The sequence below is a fragment of the Myotis daubentonii genome, chromosome 15 (assembly GCF_963259705.1).
Source record: "Myotis daubentonii chromosome 15, mMyoDau2.1, whole genome shotgun sequence".
Taxonomy (NCBI): Eukaryota; Metazoa; Chordata; class Mammalia; order Chiroptera; family Vespertilionidae; genus Myotis; species Myotis daubentonii.
In genome coordinates this window covers 5047493-5060406 of record NC_081854.1, presented here as the reverse complement: position 1 = coordinate 5060406, position 12914 = coordinate 5047493, and the positions used below count along the sequence as shown (strand labels likewise).

At 44.8% G+C, this 12914-nt stretch overlaps 1 protein-coding gene across 3 annotated transcripts in view; it reads left to right on the top strand.

The window, feature by feature from the left end:
• Positions 1–12914, top strand: part of LOC132216087 (zinc finger protein 883-like) — a 141961-nt gene that overhangs the window by 111987 nt on the left and 17060 nt on the right. The window contains exon 4 of one of the 3 annotated variants that reach the window (XR_009448702.1): positions 1887–2019. The exons of the other annotated variants lie outside the window; for them this stretch is intronic. The gene's annotated coding sequence lies outside the window, so the exon portion shown is untranslated. Of the gene's footprint in view, positions 1–1886; positions 2020–12914 lie in introns of those variants that run through there. 3 annotated transcript variants of the gene reach the window in all.

Below are 12914 nucleotides of genomic sequence, written 5' to 3'. Positions count from 1 at the left end.
TAGTATTTGATTCAGACCTGTGTTGCTGCCTCTACATTTGATGAAGCCGTTGCCCTTTTATTCCTTTCAGCCTTAGGGACCAATTCTGGCCGTGAGAAATAGATTTATCTGCATGTGGAATCAAAGGTGTTTGCTGGGAGAGGTGTTGTTTTGATCTTGAGAAAAGGTTCAACAGCCTTGCCTCCTTGATGTCCTATGAACTAAGGTCATAACAACAATATATGAGTCCACAGTGGATTTGGCAGCAATTTTTTTTTCCATGACAGTTGAGGGTGTTGGAGTCTGTGGTGGAAAATACTGCTTAGGTATACTGGTTTTTGTTTCTTTTCTTGAGTAGGTTGCGGCCAAAGATATTTCTTTTATAATTTATGCCAACAAACTGAGTCCTTTGATGTGTTGTGGGGAGTTCACAGATGTTACATGGACTTTTGTGGTTTTTTAAAACAAAATTTTCCAGCGATTTGTATAGAAAAGGCCACCAGCGTCAGTGGCTGATTGGGGTAACTCCAACCCTTGTTTTTGACTGTAACCATCTTCAAATATATTTGCTCAACCAGTTTTCCCAATCATCCTTTCTATGCAGTTCTCCCATTTTTTCTCCTCTGCATTGCTGTTTGTCTTTATTGGGTGCTAATTACCATCTGCTATGTTTTCTTTGTTCATGGATAGCTCTCTACTTGTACTGTTGTACTGGGAGGGAGATGAATTCTTCTGCCACATTCCTGGTGTCACTCACATAGTTTTTTTTGTTTGTTTGGTTTTGTTTTTACTGTGGTTACTTTTGTGCTTTGCTATACACAGTGCTGACCATCCAGCTCTTTAGGTTTTCTTTTAAGATTTTTATCATCTATTTCCCATGTAATGGCTCAACTGGGATTTCAAGGGGAAGAATCATTTGTGCATCACAGGAGAAACATGACTCCATCCATGGCAGGGAGGACCCCGTGGCAGTCTTGCCAGGATGAAGGGCTGTTGGAGAGGAATTGATGCCAGGGTTTTGTTAAGTCATAACTAAGAACCAATTTTGTTCATCAGTATTTTGTTACCATTGCCAGTTCCCCACTCCATTCTACTTGTTCTTTCTTATTGTTGACACTTTGCCAACTAACTACTCAGTTTCAATATTTACCATTTCTACTTAGTTTCCCAGCACTTGGATAATCTTCACTTTTCTAAATGATGCACCTCAACCATTTACCCCACAGGTCTCCCTTTACTACTTTCTAACCTTGGTCCATGCCTGCAGAGCCTTGGAGTGTGCATGTGACCTTATATTGACCTTGAACATCATGTGCTTTAATACGGTGGGTTTTTTTATGGGATTGAGCACATTCAAGTTATTCTACACACTCACATCACCAGCATGAAATCTCCCACAGAAGACATTGTGAAGAAACAGCTAGTGGCCCAGCCAGTGTAGCTTAATTGTTGAGCGTCGACCTATGAACCAGGAGGTCATGATTTCATTCCTGGTCAGGGCACATGCCTGGGTTGCAAGATCAATCCCCAGTAGGGGGCGTGCAGCTGATTGTTGATTTTCTTTCACCATTCATGTTCCTTTCTCTCTCTCTCTCCCCCTTCCTATCTGAAAGCAATATATTATAAAAAAAGAAGAAACAATTAGTGGACCCTGCCTCTCTTCTAGTGTACCTTGCCCCTGTTCTTAGTGTCCTATCATATGCTCATGTCCCTCCCTTGGTGAGGTCTCCACCATTGGTTGACCTTTGGAGTCAAGTAATATATAACTGCCTTTCCCTCAGAGTCTCACTTGTCTTGAAAATCATCCCATAAAATCATGCCTAGTCATGACAGATAAACATTTGTGGTGAAGATATTCGGTTTTCATAAGGTCAACATATACCTCACCAGCGTTTCCTTTTGTTCAGGTTGCTGCTGTGGAGCAGAGAATGTGGAGGCACCGACTGAGCAGAAGGTTTCTGTAAGAGTGTCACAGGCAAGGAATCCCGAGGTAGCCTTGTCTTCCCAGAAGAGCCACCCCTGTGATGGTTGTGAGCCAGTCTTGAAAAAGATTTTCCACATTATTGACCTACAGGGCACACAACGCAGCCAGATACGGTTGAGGTGCGGGGCATGCGCAAAACGATTTTATTTCAGTACAAAATTTCACCAGGACCAGGAGCAACATATGAGAGAGAAACTTTCCGTCAGTGGTGTGGACAGGATCTCACTTGCAGAGGGCGGCAATTTCAAAGCCTCGCAGAAGCATTTTACCTGCGGAGAGGTTGGGCCGGACATCCTTATGGGGTCAGGACATCACCAAAAGACTACTCAGACCGGGGATAAGTCAAATGAAATATCGATGTCTGCCATGACTTTTCAAAGCAGAAAAAATTATTACACCAGGAAAGGATATAAGAGAGCGATTGGCCGCAAGCACGCATTTGTTCAAGACAAGAGTGCTTTTACTAGAAGACAGCGTTTAGTGTGCCATGAATGTGGAAAGTATTTTACCAGACTGTCTAGTTTTTTTTATCATCAGAGACTTCACACTGGAGAAAAGCCCTTTAAGTGCAGTGAATGTGGGAAATCTTATACCGGTAGCACTGGTCTCCTTTATCATCAGAGAATTCACACTGGAGAAAGGCCCTATGAGTGCAGTGAATGTGGGAAATCTTTTAGCAGGATCGATTCCCTTCGTATTCATCTGAGAGTTCACAGTGGTGAAAGGCCTTATAAGTGCCATGAATGTGGAAAATCTTTTACCACTAGCACTGGTATTCGTCATCATCAGAGATTTCACACTGGTGAAAAGCCGTTTAAGTGCAGTGAATGTGGGAAATCTTTTACCAGTAGCACTAGCCTTTGTTATCATCAGAGACTTCACAGAGGAGAAAGGCCTTATGAGTGCAGTGAATGTGGGAAATCTTTTACCTGTAGTAGTAGCCTCCGTTATCATCAGAGATTTCACACAGGAGAGAGGCCTTATCAGTGCAGTGAATGTGGGAAAACTTTTACCATGATTAGATGCCTTCGTCGTCATCAGATAATTCACACAGGAGAAAGGCCTTATGAGTGCAGCAAATGTGGAAAATCTTTTACCATGATCCATTATCTTCGTCGCCATCACAGTGTTCACACTGGAGAAAGACCTTATGAGTGCAGTGAATGTGGCAAATCCTTTACCACAATTTATAGCCTTCGTAATCATCGGAGATTTCATACAGGAGAAAAGCCTTATGAGTGCAGTGAATGTGGAGAATCGTTTTCCATGCTCTATTCCCTTCGTAGTCACCAGAGAGTTCACACTAGAGAAAGGCCTTATGAGTGCAGTGAATGTGGGAAATCTTTTATCAGTAGCAGTGGCCTCCGTTATCATCAGAGACTTCACACGGGAGAAAGGCCTTATGAGTGCAGTGAATGTGGGAAATCTTTTACCAAGAACCAATCCCTTCTTTATCATCAGAGAATTCACACTAGACAAGGCCCTTATGAGTGTAGTGAATGTGGAAAAACTTTTACCGGTATTCTAAGCCTTCGTAGTCACCAGAGAGTTCACACTAGAGAAAGGACTTAGGAGTGTAGTTAATGTGGCAAATATTGTACCCAAAATTCTAACCTTATTTTGCACATAAGGCTTCACATGGGAAGAAGGTTGTATATGCATAGGAAATGTACAATTTTTAAGGTCAGTCTTAACAATACTATAGGAAACTCTATTTTCTATTTGTCTGACTTGAATCTCATACATTCGAATGTCAAAAGTAGGGAGATTCCCTATAAACTTATCTGAAAATCATGTGTGTGTACGTTGCACTTTCTAATTTACACAGGTGTCCTGCCAGATCTATGTCCTTGAATGTGTCTGTTGCTGAAGCAATGTCACCTGTACCACCTATACCAGCGGTTCTCAACCTGTGGGTCGCGACCCCTTTGGGGGTCGAACGACCCTTTCACAGGGGTCGCCTAAGACCATCGGAAAACACATATGTATTTTCCGATGGTCTTAGGAACCGAGACACCGTTCCTCTATCCGTCGCCAGGCGGGTCCGCCCACATGCAGATATGCCCACATACGAGTACCCGGCGTATTAAAGGGTCGCGGCATTAGGAAGGTTGAGAACCGCTGACCTATACGGTGTCCTCAGACGGCATCAGTCACCATCCTCATTGGCGCAGGGAAGCTAACTCTGTTCTCTGATTTGTTGGAGACGAGGACCAGCCTTTTCTTAGATGTGTATTTGGTACGCCTGTGTCCGTAGTAAAATGTCTGGTTAATTGTCCTGCCTAATCTGGTATGAATTTTGGCAATTTTCTTTAACAGAAGGGAAGCGGGACAACAAAGATGGATGTTGGAATTTCACTCATTTTGTGCCATTTTTGCTTTATAAAATAAATGTTTCTTTCCTGTATTGGATTAATATACTTTAATTTCTTAATGCTATACACCACGCAATGAACACTACTTCTAACCCGCACTACTGACATTCGCCATCACTTTCAGAAGACCAGTCATCTGATAAGGCCACAAGCCCTTGCTTGGTAGTGTTCTCCCATTTGCCTGGTTTCCGCTCATGGGTGTTCTTGGGTTGGAACATGTGTCTAAGGAGGCCAGATGCTTTGGAGCCCCCAAAGCCAGTGCAGAGGTAAATAGGGCAGTGATCAAACTCCCCGTGCCCTGGATCAGGCATCCTGGATTTGAACTTCAGATTCTCAAATATCCCTGGACTCCCAGAGAAACGACGCCTCTCTGTGGTCTGGGTTTCTGGTTTCTCCTGGGTAAAATAAGCATAAGGTGTGTTTCCGCCCCTGAGCTCTTGGAGGTGAAGAGCTAAGATTTATTTTTGCAGCCTGTCTTGACTTGAGCAACTCATCCCTCTGCCTGCACAGACATTCCCAGGCCAGGCACCCCTCACTCCCACAATGCCCACAAGCACCTTTGTATGTTAGAGAAAGAAAAGTGGCTTTTAAGAATCTGATGTCCCACCCTAGCTGGTTTGGCTCAGTGGATAGAGCATCCACCTGTGGACTGAAGGGTCCCAGGTTCAATTCCAGTCATGGGCACATGCCCGGTTTGCGGGCTCAATTCCCAGTAGGGGGCAAGCAGGAGGCAGCTGATCCATGATTCTCTCTCATCATTGATGTTTCTATCTTTCTATCCCTCTCCCTTCCTCTCTGAAATCAATAAAAATATATTTTTTTAAAAAATCTGATGTCCCACCAGCAAGGAAGCAGGTGCTGCGGGCCCTGAGGTGTCAGTACGGGGTCCAAACCTGGGAATCTCCCGGTCACTCCTAGAGCTCCCTGAATCTCGGTTGGCTGAATGTGACGTGAAGCTGATGATGGAGCTTGCTTTGGCCTTTGAAGATCAATAAAAGTAACACAGAGTACTTGTTTTTGCTAGGATTCCAGTGTGAGCTTTTTGAGCATTTTCTCTTTTAATTCTCAAAACAACCTGAGAAGTGGAAACTAATTTTTTTTTTTTTAAATATACTTTATTGATTTTTTACAGAGAGGAAGGGAGAGAGATAGTTAGAAACATTGATGAGAGAGAAACATCAATCAGCCGCCTCCAGCACATCTCCCACTGGGGATGTGCCCGCAACCCAGGCACATGCCCTTGACCGGAATCGAACCCGGGACCCTTCAGTCCTCAGGCCGACGCTCTATCCACTGAGCCAAACCGGTTTCGGCGAAAACTAATTTTGCTGAAAAAAAATTCAGTATTAGAGAAATGAAGTAGGTTCCCCAAGTTTACACCACAGACAAGTGTCAGACTCAAGGGGCTGGATTTTAACCATTATTTTCTCCAGCATCAGACACAGTCTCTACCACTGATGAGCAGCCCTCACTGGAGCAGGTACAGTCTGAGGACCAGGGTGGCTCAGCTGCAGCTCCTGTTCCCATGGTTGCAGTTATGCGTTTCCTCCCGTTCCCTTTACATCTTAGAGCACTTCCCCTTGGCTTCCCTCCCTGTGTTCCGGGCAGCGCCATTATTTGTCACCGGTAGCAGTTTCTTCAATGGAACCTTCTCTGAGACTTAGCAACGATTTGACTGCCTCCCCTTTGATCCCAGATTGGAGTTTAACCCTCAGGAGACCTCAGTCATTTGGGCTGGGTCTCTGCACCTTCACCCACATTTGGGGTGTCCGGCTGTGATCCCATCCACTGTGATGAATTTCGTGCCTCAGACTTTGCAAGTGCTGTTTGTTGGTGGCATTGACATTCACTCTTAAGGAGAGAGAACGGCGGGACGTGAATTCTGGGACCAGATTTACGGAAGTGATGCTGAAGACCTACAGGATCCTGGTCTCATTGGTGAGTGCTCACCTCTCTTCATTCAGGGACGCACTGCTCAGGTGATTCTGTCCTCTCTATCCCTGCTGGCTCTATGGGACAATGGTAGTCACCCTGTTTTCCCTGCAGCCCTGATAGTGTTCTGGACCCATGGCTTACTTTCCAATCTCCTGTGTCTGTACTATGGATTGTTGGGGTGGGAACAGAGTCCTGAACACAAACTCTCACCACAGTGCACAGCACACTGGGCCTCCCCTGAGATCCTACTCCAGTAGCTAGTAATGGAAAGAGACAAGTACACTTTTTAGGATATAATCCTATATAATAAAACCCTACTATGCAAATAGAATGAACGGTGGAATGACCGGTCGCTATGATGTACACTGACCACCAGGGGGCAGACGCTCAGTGCAGGAGCTGCCCCCAAAGTGCAGGCCCTGACCAGCAGCAGTGGTGGGGTGGGGCAGGGGTGGGGGGACTGGCGAGCAGGTGACGCCAGGCCAACAGCCAAGGCAGATACCAGTGGGGGCCTCCCGATATCCCTGCTGGTCACCTCACAGATCGGCCCTGATTGCCAGCCAGGCCTAGGGACCCTACCCATGCATGAATTTTGTGCACCGGGCCTCTAGTCTATATATAAGGAAAATCAAATGTAGGTCATTTTAAAGAGATTATAAACCATGGTCATAGCCAAGGTCTCCCTAAGTACAAACTAAGTGTCAGGACAGTTGCAGGCACTACTTAAACTTCACTCATTGAATATCCACATTATTCTTTAGCTTTGAGATTATCTCGCTAATCTATCTATCTATATTAAAGCCTAATAAGCTAAGTGTCTGACCGAGCTGTCTACCAATCGGTGGACTACTTGACCATTTGCTATGATGCACACTGACCAGCAGGGGGCAGAAGCTTCAACCAGTCGGTTAGCTTTCTGCTGGGATCTGGCGGATCGTGACTGGGTGAGACGGGGCTGGACATGCCCGGGAGCCCTCCCGTAGTCCCTCCCCTGCCGGCCAACCTCCTGTGGGGGACTGGGTGAGATGGCCCCGATTGCCAGCCAGGAGAAGGGACCCCACCTGTGCACGAATTAGTGCATGGGGCCTCTAGTTTTGCTATAATTGTCTGATTATCTCACTTTTTGCATTTTTATTAGCATTTTGTTGTTGTTTTTTTAAAATATATATTTTATTGTTTTCAGAGAGGGAGAGAGAGAGAAAGAAACATCAATGATGAGAGAGAATCATTGATTGGCTGCCTCCTGCACGCCCCCTGCTGGGAAACAAGCCCACAACCCAGGCATGTGCCCTTGACTGGAATTAAACTTGGGACCCTTCAGTCCACAGGCTGATGCTCTATCCACTGAACTAAACCAGCTAGGGCTATTTGCATGTTTTTGTGTTTTTTTTAAATATATTTTATTGGTTTCTTACAGAGAGGAAGGGAGAGAGACAGAGAGTCAGAAACATTGATGAGAGAGGAACATCAATCAGCTGCCTCCTGCACACCTCCTACTGGGGACGTGCCCGCAACCAAGGCACATGCCCTCGACCGGAATCAAACCTGGGACCTTTCAGTCCGCAGGCCGACGCTCTATCCACTGAGCCAAACCAGTCAGGGCTATTAGCATGTTTTTTAAGAGTGCCTTGCTTTCACTAAATCCAGCAGGGAGATTTAACACCCTCCTTCGTCACAAACATGTCAGTAAAATACTCCTACAGTTTTCATTTGTAACTCATGTTATGAAAAGCTAAAATATTCATTTAGTTGTTTTTTTTAATATATTTCTTCATTGATTTCAGAGAGGAAGGGAGAAGGAGAGAGAAAGAGAAACATCAATGATGAGAGAGAATCATTGATCGGCTGCCTCCTGCACACCCCCCACTGGAGATCGAGCCTGCAACCCAGGCTCAATGTGCCCTTGACCGGAATCGAACCTGGGACCCTTCAGTCCGAAGGCTGATGCTCTATCCACTGAGCCAAGCCGGCTAGGGCTCATTTAGTTTTTTAATCTTATCACTGCTATATACTTTGTTTTAGTCTATCATGAGGACAGAATGGAGTCTGATCTGAAGACTCTAGTGGGGACGAATGCAGTACTAAGTTCATTTGCGTGGTTGTTGAAAGAATTCATTTCCTCAAGGGCTGATCAAATGAGATCCTCTGCTGAGGTAGACCATTCTTAGTTTCTTGCCATGTGAGCCTCCCTAAAACACAACCTTATTTCATCAAAGTCATCAAAGAGCGGATTCTCATAGCAAGGTTGGTGTATGAATAGCCTAATTGTAAAAGTGGCATCTCATCTTTTGCTGTATTCTTTTTTATTATTATTATTATTAGAAACAATTTATCAGTCCAGCTCATGCTCAAGGGAAGGGTACTGCACAGGGGTGTGAGAAGCTAGTGTGTAATTAGGAATTTGCCTGACTTTTGTCTCTGATTCCTGGGGAGTTATGTCTAAACTAGAGTCCCAGTGCACAAAATTCATGCCCTTGGGGGATGTCCGACAGACAGCTTAGGCCTGCTTTCCCCGGGGAGCAGGCAGTCGGACATCTTTAGCACTGTGGAGGTGGAAGAGGCTCCTGACACTGCAACTGCGCTGGCCAGCCGTGAGCCTGGCTTCTGGCTGAGTGGCGCTCTCCCTATGGGAGCGCACTGACCACCAGGGGGCAACTCCTGTGTTGAACATCTGCCCCCTGGTGGTCAGTGTGCATCATAGTGACCGGTTGTTCCACTGTTTGGTTGATTTGCATATTAGCCTTTTATTATATAGAATCTTTGGAATTACTTGTATGATAGGAGTTATTCATCCTGGGGCACTGGGACCACACTTTGTAGTTTATGCTAATGAGCTGACTCAGGATAGAGGTGGTCAATGCCAGATACCAACCAGGTGATTTGAGGGGTTGTAGCTTTGAGCCACTTGATATCAGGGTAACTTTTAGGAAGATTAAGGACCTGGAGATTGAGTCCAGCCACGAGGTCAATAATTCAATAAATCATGCATTTATCATGAAGCCTCAATAACAGCTCTGGATGACGAAGTGTAGGCGAGCCTCCTGATTGGCAATACTCTTGAGCAGTGTCACATGGTGGCTGGGAGGCGCTAATGCTCCATGAAAGAGTCACGTGTTCAATTAGCAAGCGGCCTTCCTGTCTGGCCTTTTTGGAACAAAAATAAGAACTTTGAAGATATGATTTCATTTTTTTTCTGACTTCGGTTGTTTCTGTTGTACTGGATACTTTTAGTTTTTCTTTGCATTTTGTGTATTATGGTTTCAGTCTGATATGTCTAGGTATAGACTTTTAGCTCAGAATTTGTTGGGATTTCTGAATCTGAGGTGTTGAATTTTTAAAAAATATATTTTTATTGATTTTACAGAACAGAAGGGAGAGGGATAGAGAGATAGAAACTTTGATGATAGAGAAACATCGATGGCCTGCCTCCTGCATGCCCCCCTCCTGGGGATGGAGCCTGAAACCCTGTTATGTGCCCTGGCCCAGAATTGAACTGTTACCTCCTGGTTTGTGGGCTGACACTCAACCACTGCTTGTTATATATTTTTTTATATATTTTATTGATTTTTTACAGAGAGGAAGGGAGAGAGATAGAGAGCATCTCCTACTGGGGATGTGCCCGCAACCCAGGTACATGCCCTTGACCGGAATCAACCCGGGACCTTTCAGTCCGCAGGCCCACGCTCTATCCACTGAGCCAAACTGGTTTTGGCAACCACTGCTTGTTGAATGTTTAATGAGTACTGCAATTTTTCATCTTTTAGATGTTTGAATATTGCTTCTCTGTTACTGTTTTCTCTTTCAGAAACTATGAGTAGGCATAACATTAGATCTTTTGATGTTATATTTATTAACATCTTCTTTACATTTTCCTCCTCTTCTCTCTCTGCTACATTTCTGTAATTTTTTCAGTTTTATAATCCAGTTCACTACATTGTATGGCATATACTGTTCAGATGTTTATTAATATGCGTATTTGTATATGTTTATTTATTAAAAGGTTACCCCCCCAAATCTTCCTAATCACATATAATCTTTTTTCCTTTAGACATATCTTGTATAGTTTCTGTTATTTTTTACACTTATTAAACAACTTGTCTTTTATGATCTCTCTTATGTGTGGAATCTAATAAACTGACCAACAAAATAGAACCAGTAGCATGGACATATGGAACAAACTGAACAATGTCAAGGGGAGGGGGATGGTGGAGAATGGATGAAAGAAGGTGAAGAGATTAGCCAAAGAACATATATGTGTAGCTTATGGACACCGACAACTGTGTGGTGAAGCCTAAGGAGGGTGTGGTAGGAACTGGGTAGAGTTGGGCAAAGGGTAGGGATGAAAAGGGGATATCTGTAATAGTGTTAACAAATATACACACACACATATACATACATATGGTTAGAATACAATTATATATATATATATATATATATATATATATATATATATATACACTAGAGGCCTGGTGCACAAAAATTTGTGCACTCAGGGGGTCCTTCAGCCCGGCCTATGCCCTCTTGCAGTCTGGGACCCCTCAGAGGATGTCCACCTGCTGGCTTAGGCTCATTCTCTAGGGGATCAGGCCCAAGCTGGCAGTCAGACATCCCTCTGGCAACCCAGCAGCCCTTGGGGGATGTCCACTTGCCAGCAGGGAGCAGGCCTAAGCTGCAGTCGGACATCCTTAGCACTGCTGAGGAGGCGGAAGAGGCTCCCACCACCACCTCTGTGTTGGCAGCCATCAGCTTGGCTTGTGGCTGAGCAGAGCTCCCCCTGTGGGAGTGCACTGACCACCAGGGGGCAGCTCCTGCATTGAGTGTCTGCCCCCTGGTGGTCAGTGTGTGTCATATTGACCAGTCATTCCCAGTCGTTCTGCTGTTAGGGTCAGTTTGCATATTACGCTTTTATTATATAGGATAGAGGCCTGGTGCACGGGTGGGGGCTGGCTGGTTTGTCCTGAAGGGTGTCCCGGATCAGGATGGGGGTCCTGCTGGGGTGCCTGGCCAGCCTGGGTGAGGGGCTGATGGGTGTTTGCAGGCTGGTCATAGCCCCTTCAGTGTGGGAGTCCCCACTGGGGTGCTGGCCAGCCTGGGTGAGGGGCTGATGGCTGTTTGCAGGCTGGCCACACCCCCTTTAGGGTGGGGGTCCCCACTGGGGTGCCTGGCCAGTCTGGGTGAGGAGCTGAGGGCTGTTTTCAGGCTGGCCAAGCCCCCCGGCGACGGAAGCTCCCAGCCTCTCCTTTTTTTCTTTTTTATTCTGGGATTTATTTACCTTCTATAATTGAAACTTTGTAGCCTTGAGAGAAGCTCAGAGCCGGCCAGGGCGGGCAGGAGGGAAGCTTGGTTTCCTCCATCGCCAGGGGCAACTCACTCCTGCTCACTCCAGCTCCATGGCTGCCAGCTGCCATCTTGGTTGAGTTAATTTGCATATAGTCACTCTGACTGGCTGGTGGGCGTGGCTTAAGGTGTAGCAAAGGTACAGTCAATTTGCATGTTTGTCTTTTATTAGTGTATATATATATGATAGAATACAATGCTGTGGTGAGAATGCAATGGACATTTGATTTCAAGGAAAAAACAATAAATTTTCTTTAGATTAAAGAAAAATGTACACTTATTTTGTTGTGCTATGTGTTTAATGTTTGATGGTAAATCCAATGAAAGTCTTTAAAAGTGTACTTTTAAAAAAAAGTTTTATTATTTTGTGTGAGAAAAGGTATGGAATTTGCTTGCTCGACTAATATGACCTACAAACCCATATTCCTTGCCTTTTGACAATTTTGGGAACATGTATTTTAGAGCACTTCTAGAAATAAAAAGAAACAAAAACCTACTCTGCCACTGGGGTGGAGGGAGAGGGGGAAATGGCTTATAAATTCTAGATGTCGTGTCTCATGTTTATGTAGGAGTATTGTATTTGTCCAGATGTTATTTGTATAATATAGAGTAATTGGAAATAGGTGCTAAACTATATATATATAGGGGATGTTGCTTCTAAAATATATTTAAGAAGAGTATATAGATGCAGGCTATGTGGTGAAAATTAGAACACCATCCCTCATGTATCTTTTATATGAATAAAAGCAGTTGATACCATGTTAAACAGGAACTATTGTTACTGGAATTGCTGCCATTGGAGGATGTGGCTGTGGAGTTAAGTTGGGAGGAGTCCCAGCTCCAGAACCCTCCTCACAAAGACCTGTACTGGGACATGACGTTGGAGAACGCTGTCAATCTTTTTTCACTGGGTAAGGAGAGCTCCCTGTGTCATTTTTTTTAAACTATTTTTTAAAATATATTTTATTGATTTTTTTACAAAGAGAAAGGGAGAGGGATCGAGAGTTAGAAACATCGATCAGCTGCCTCCTGCACACTCCCTACTGGGGATGTGCCCGCAACCAAGGTACATGCCCTTGACTGGAATCGAACCTGGGACCCTTAGAGTCCGCAGGCTGACACTCTATCCACTGAGCCAAATCGGTTAGGGCTCCCTGTGTCATTTAGAGGTGCCGGGTCACTGGCCTTTGCTCTAACATTTGCTGAAAGTTTTGCAGTCATTGTGATCATCTGAAGGTCGAGACTTTCAGCCCCCGCTCTGGCCCCTAACAAAAGGGTATAATGTCCTCTATCCTGAAAGAGAA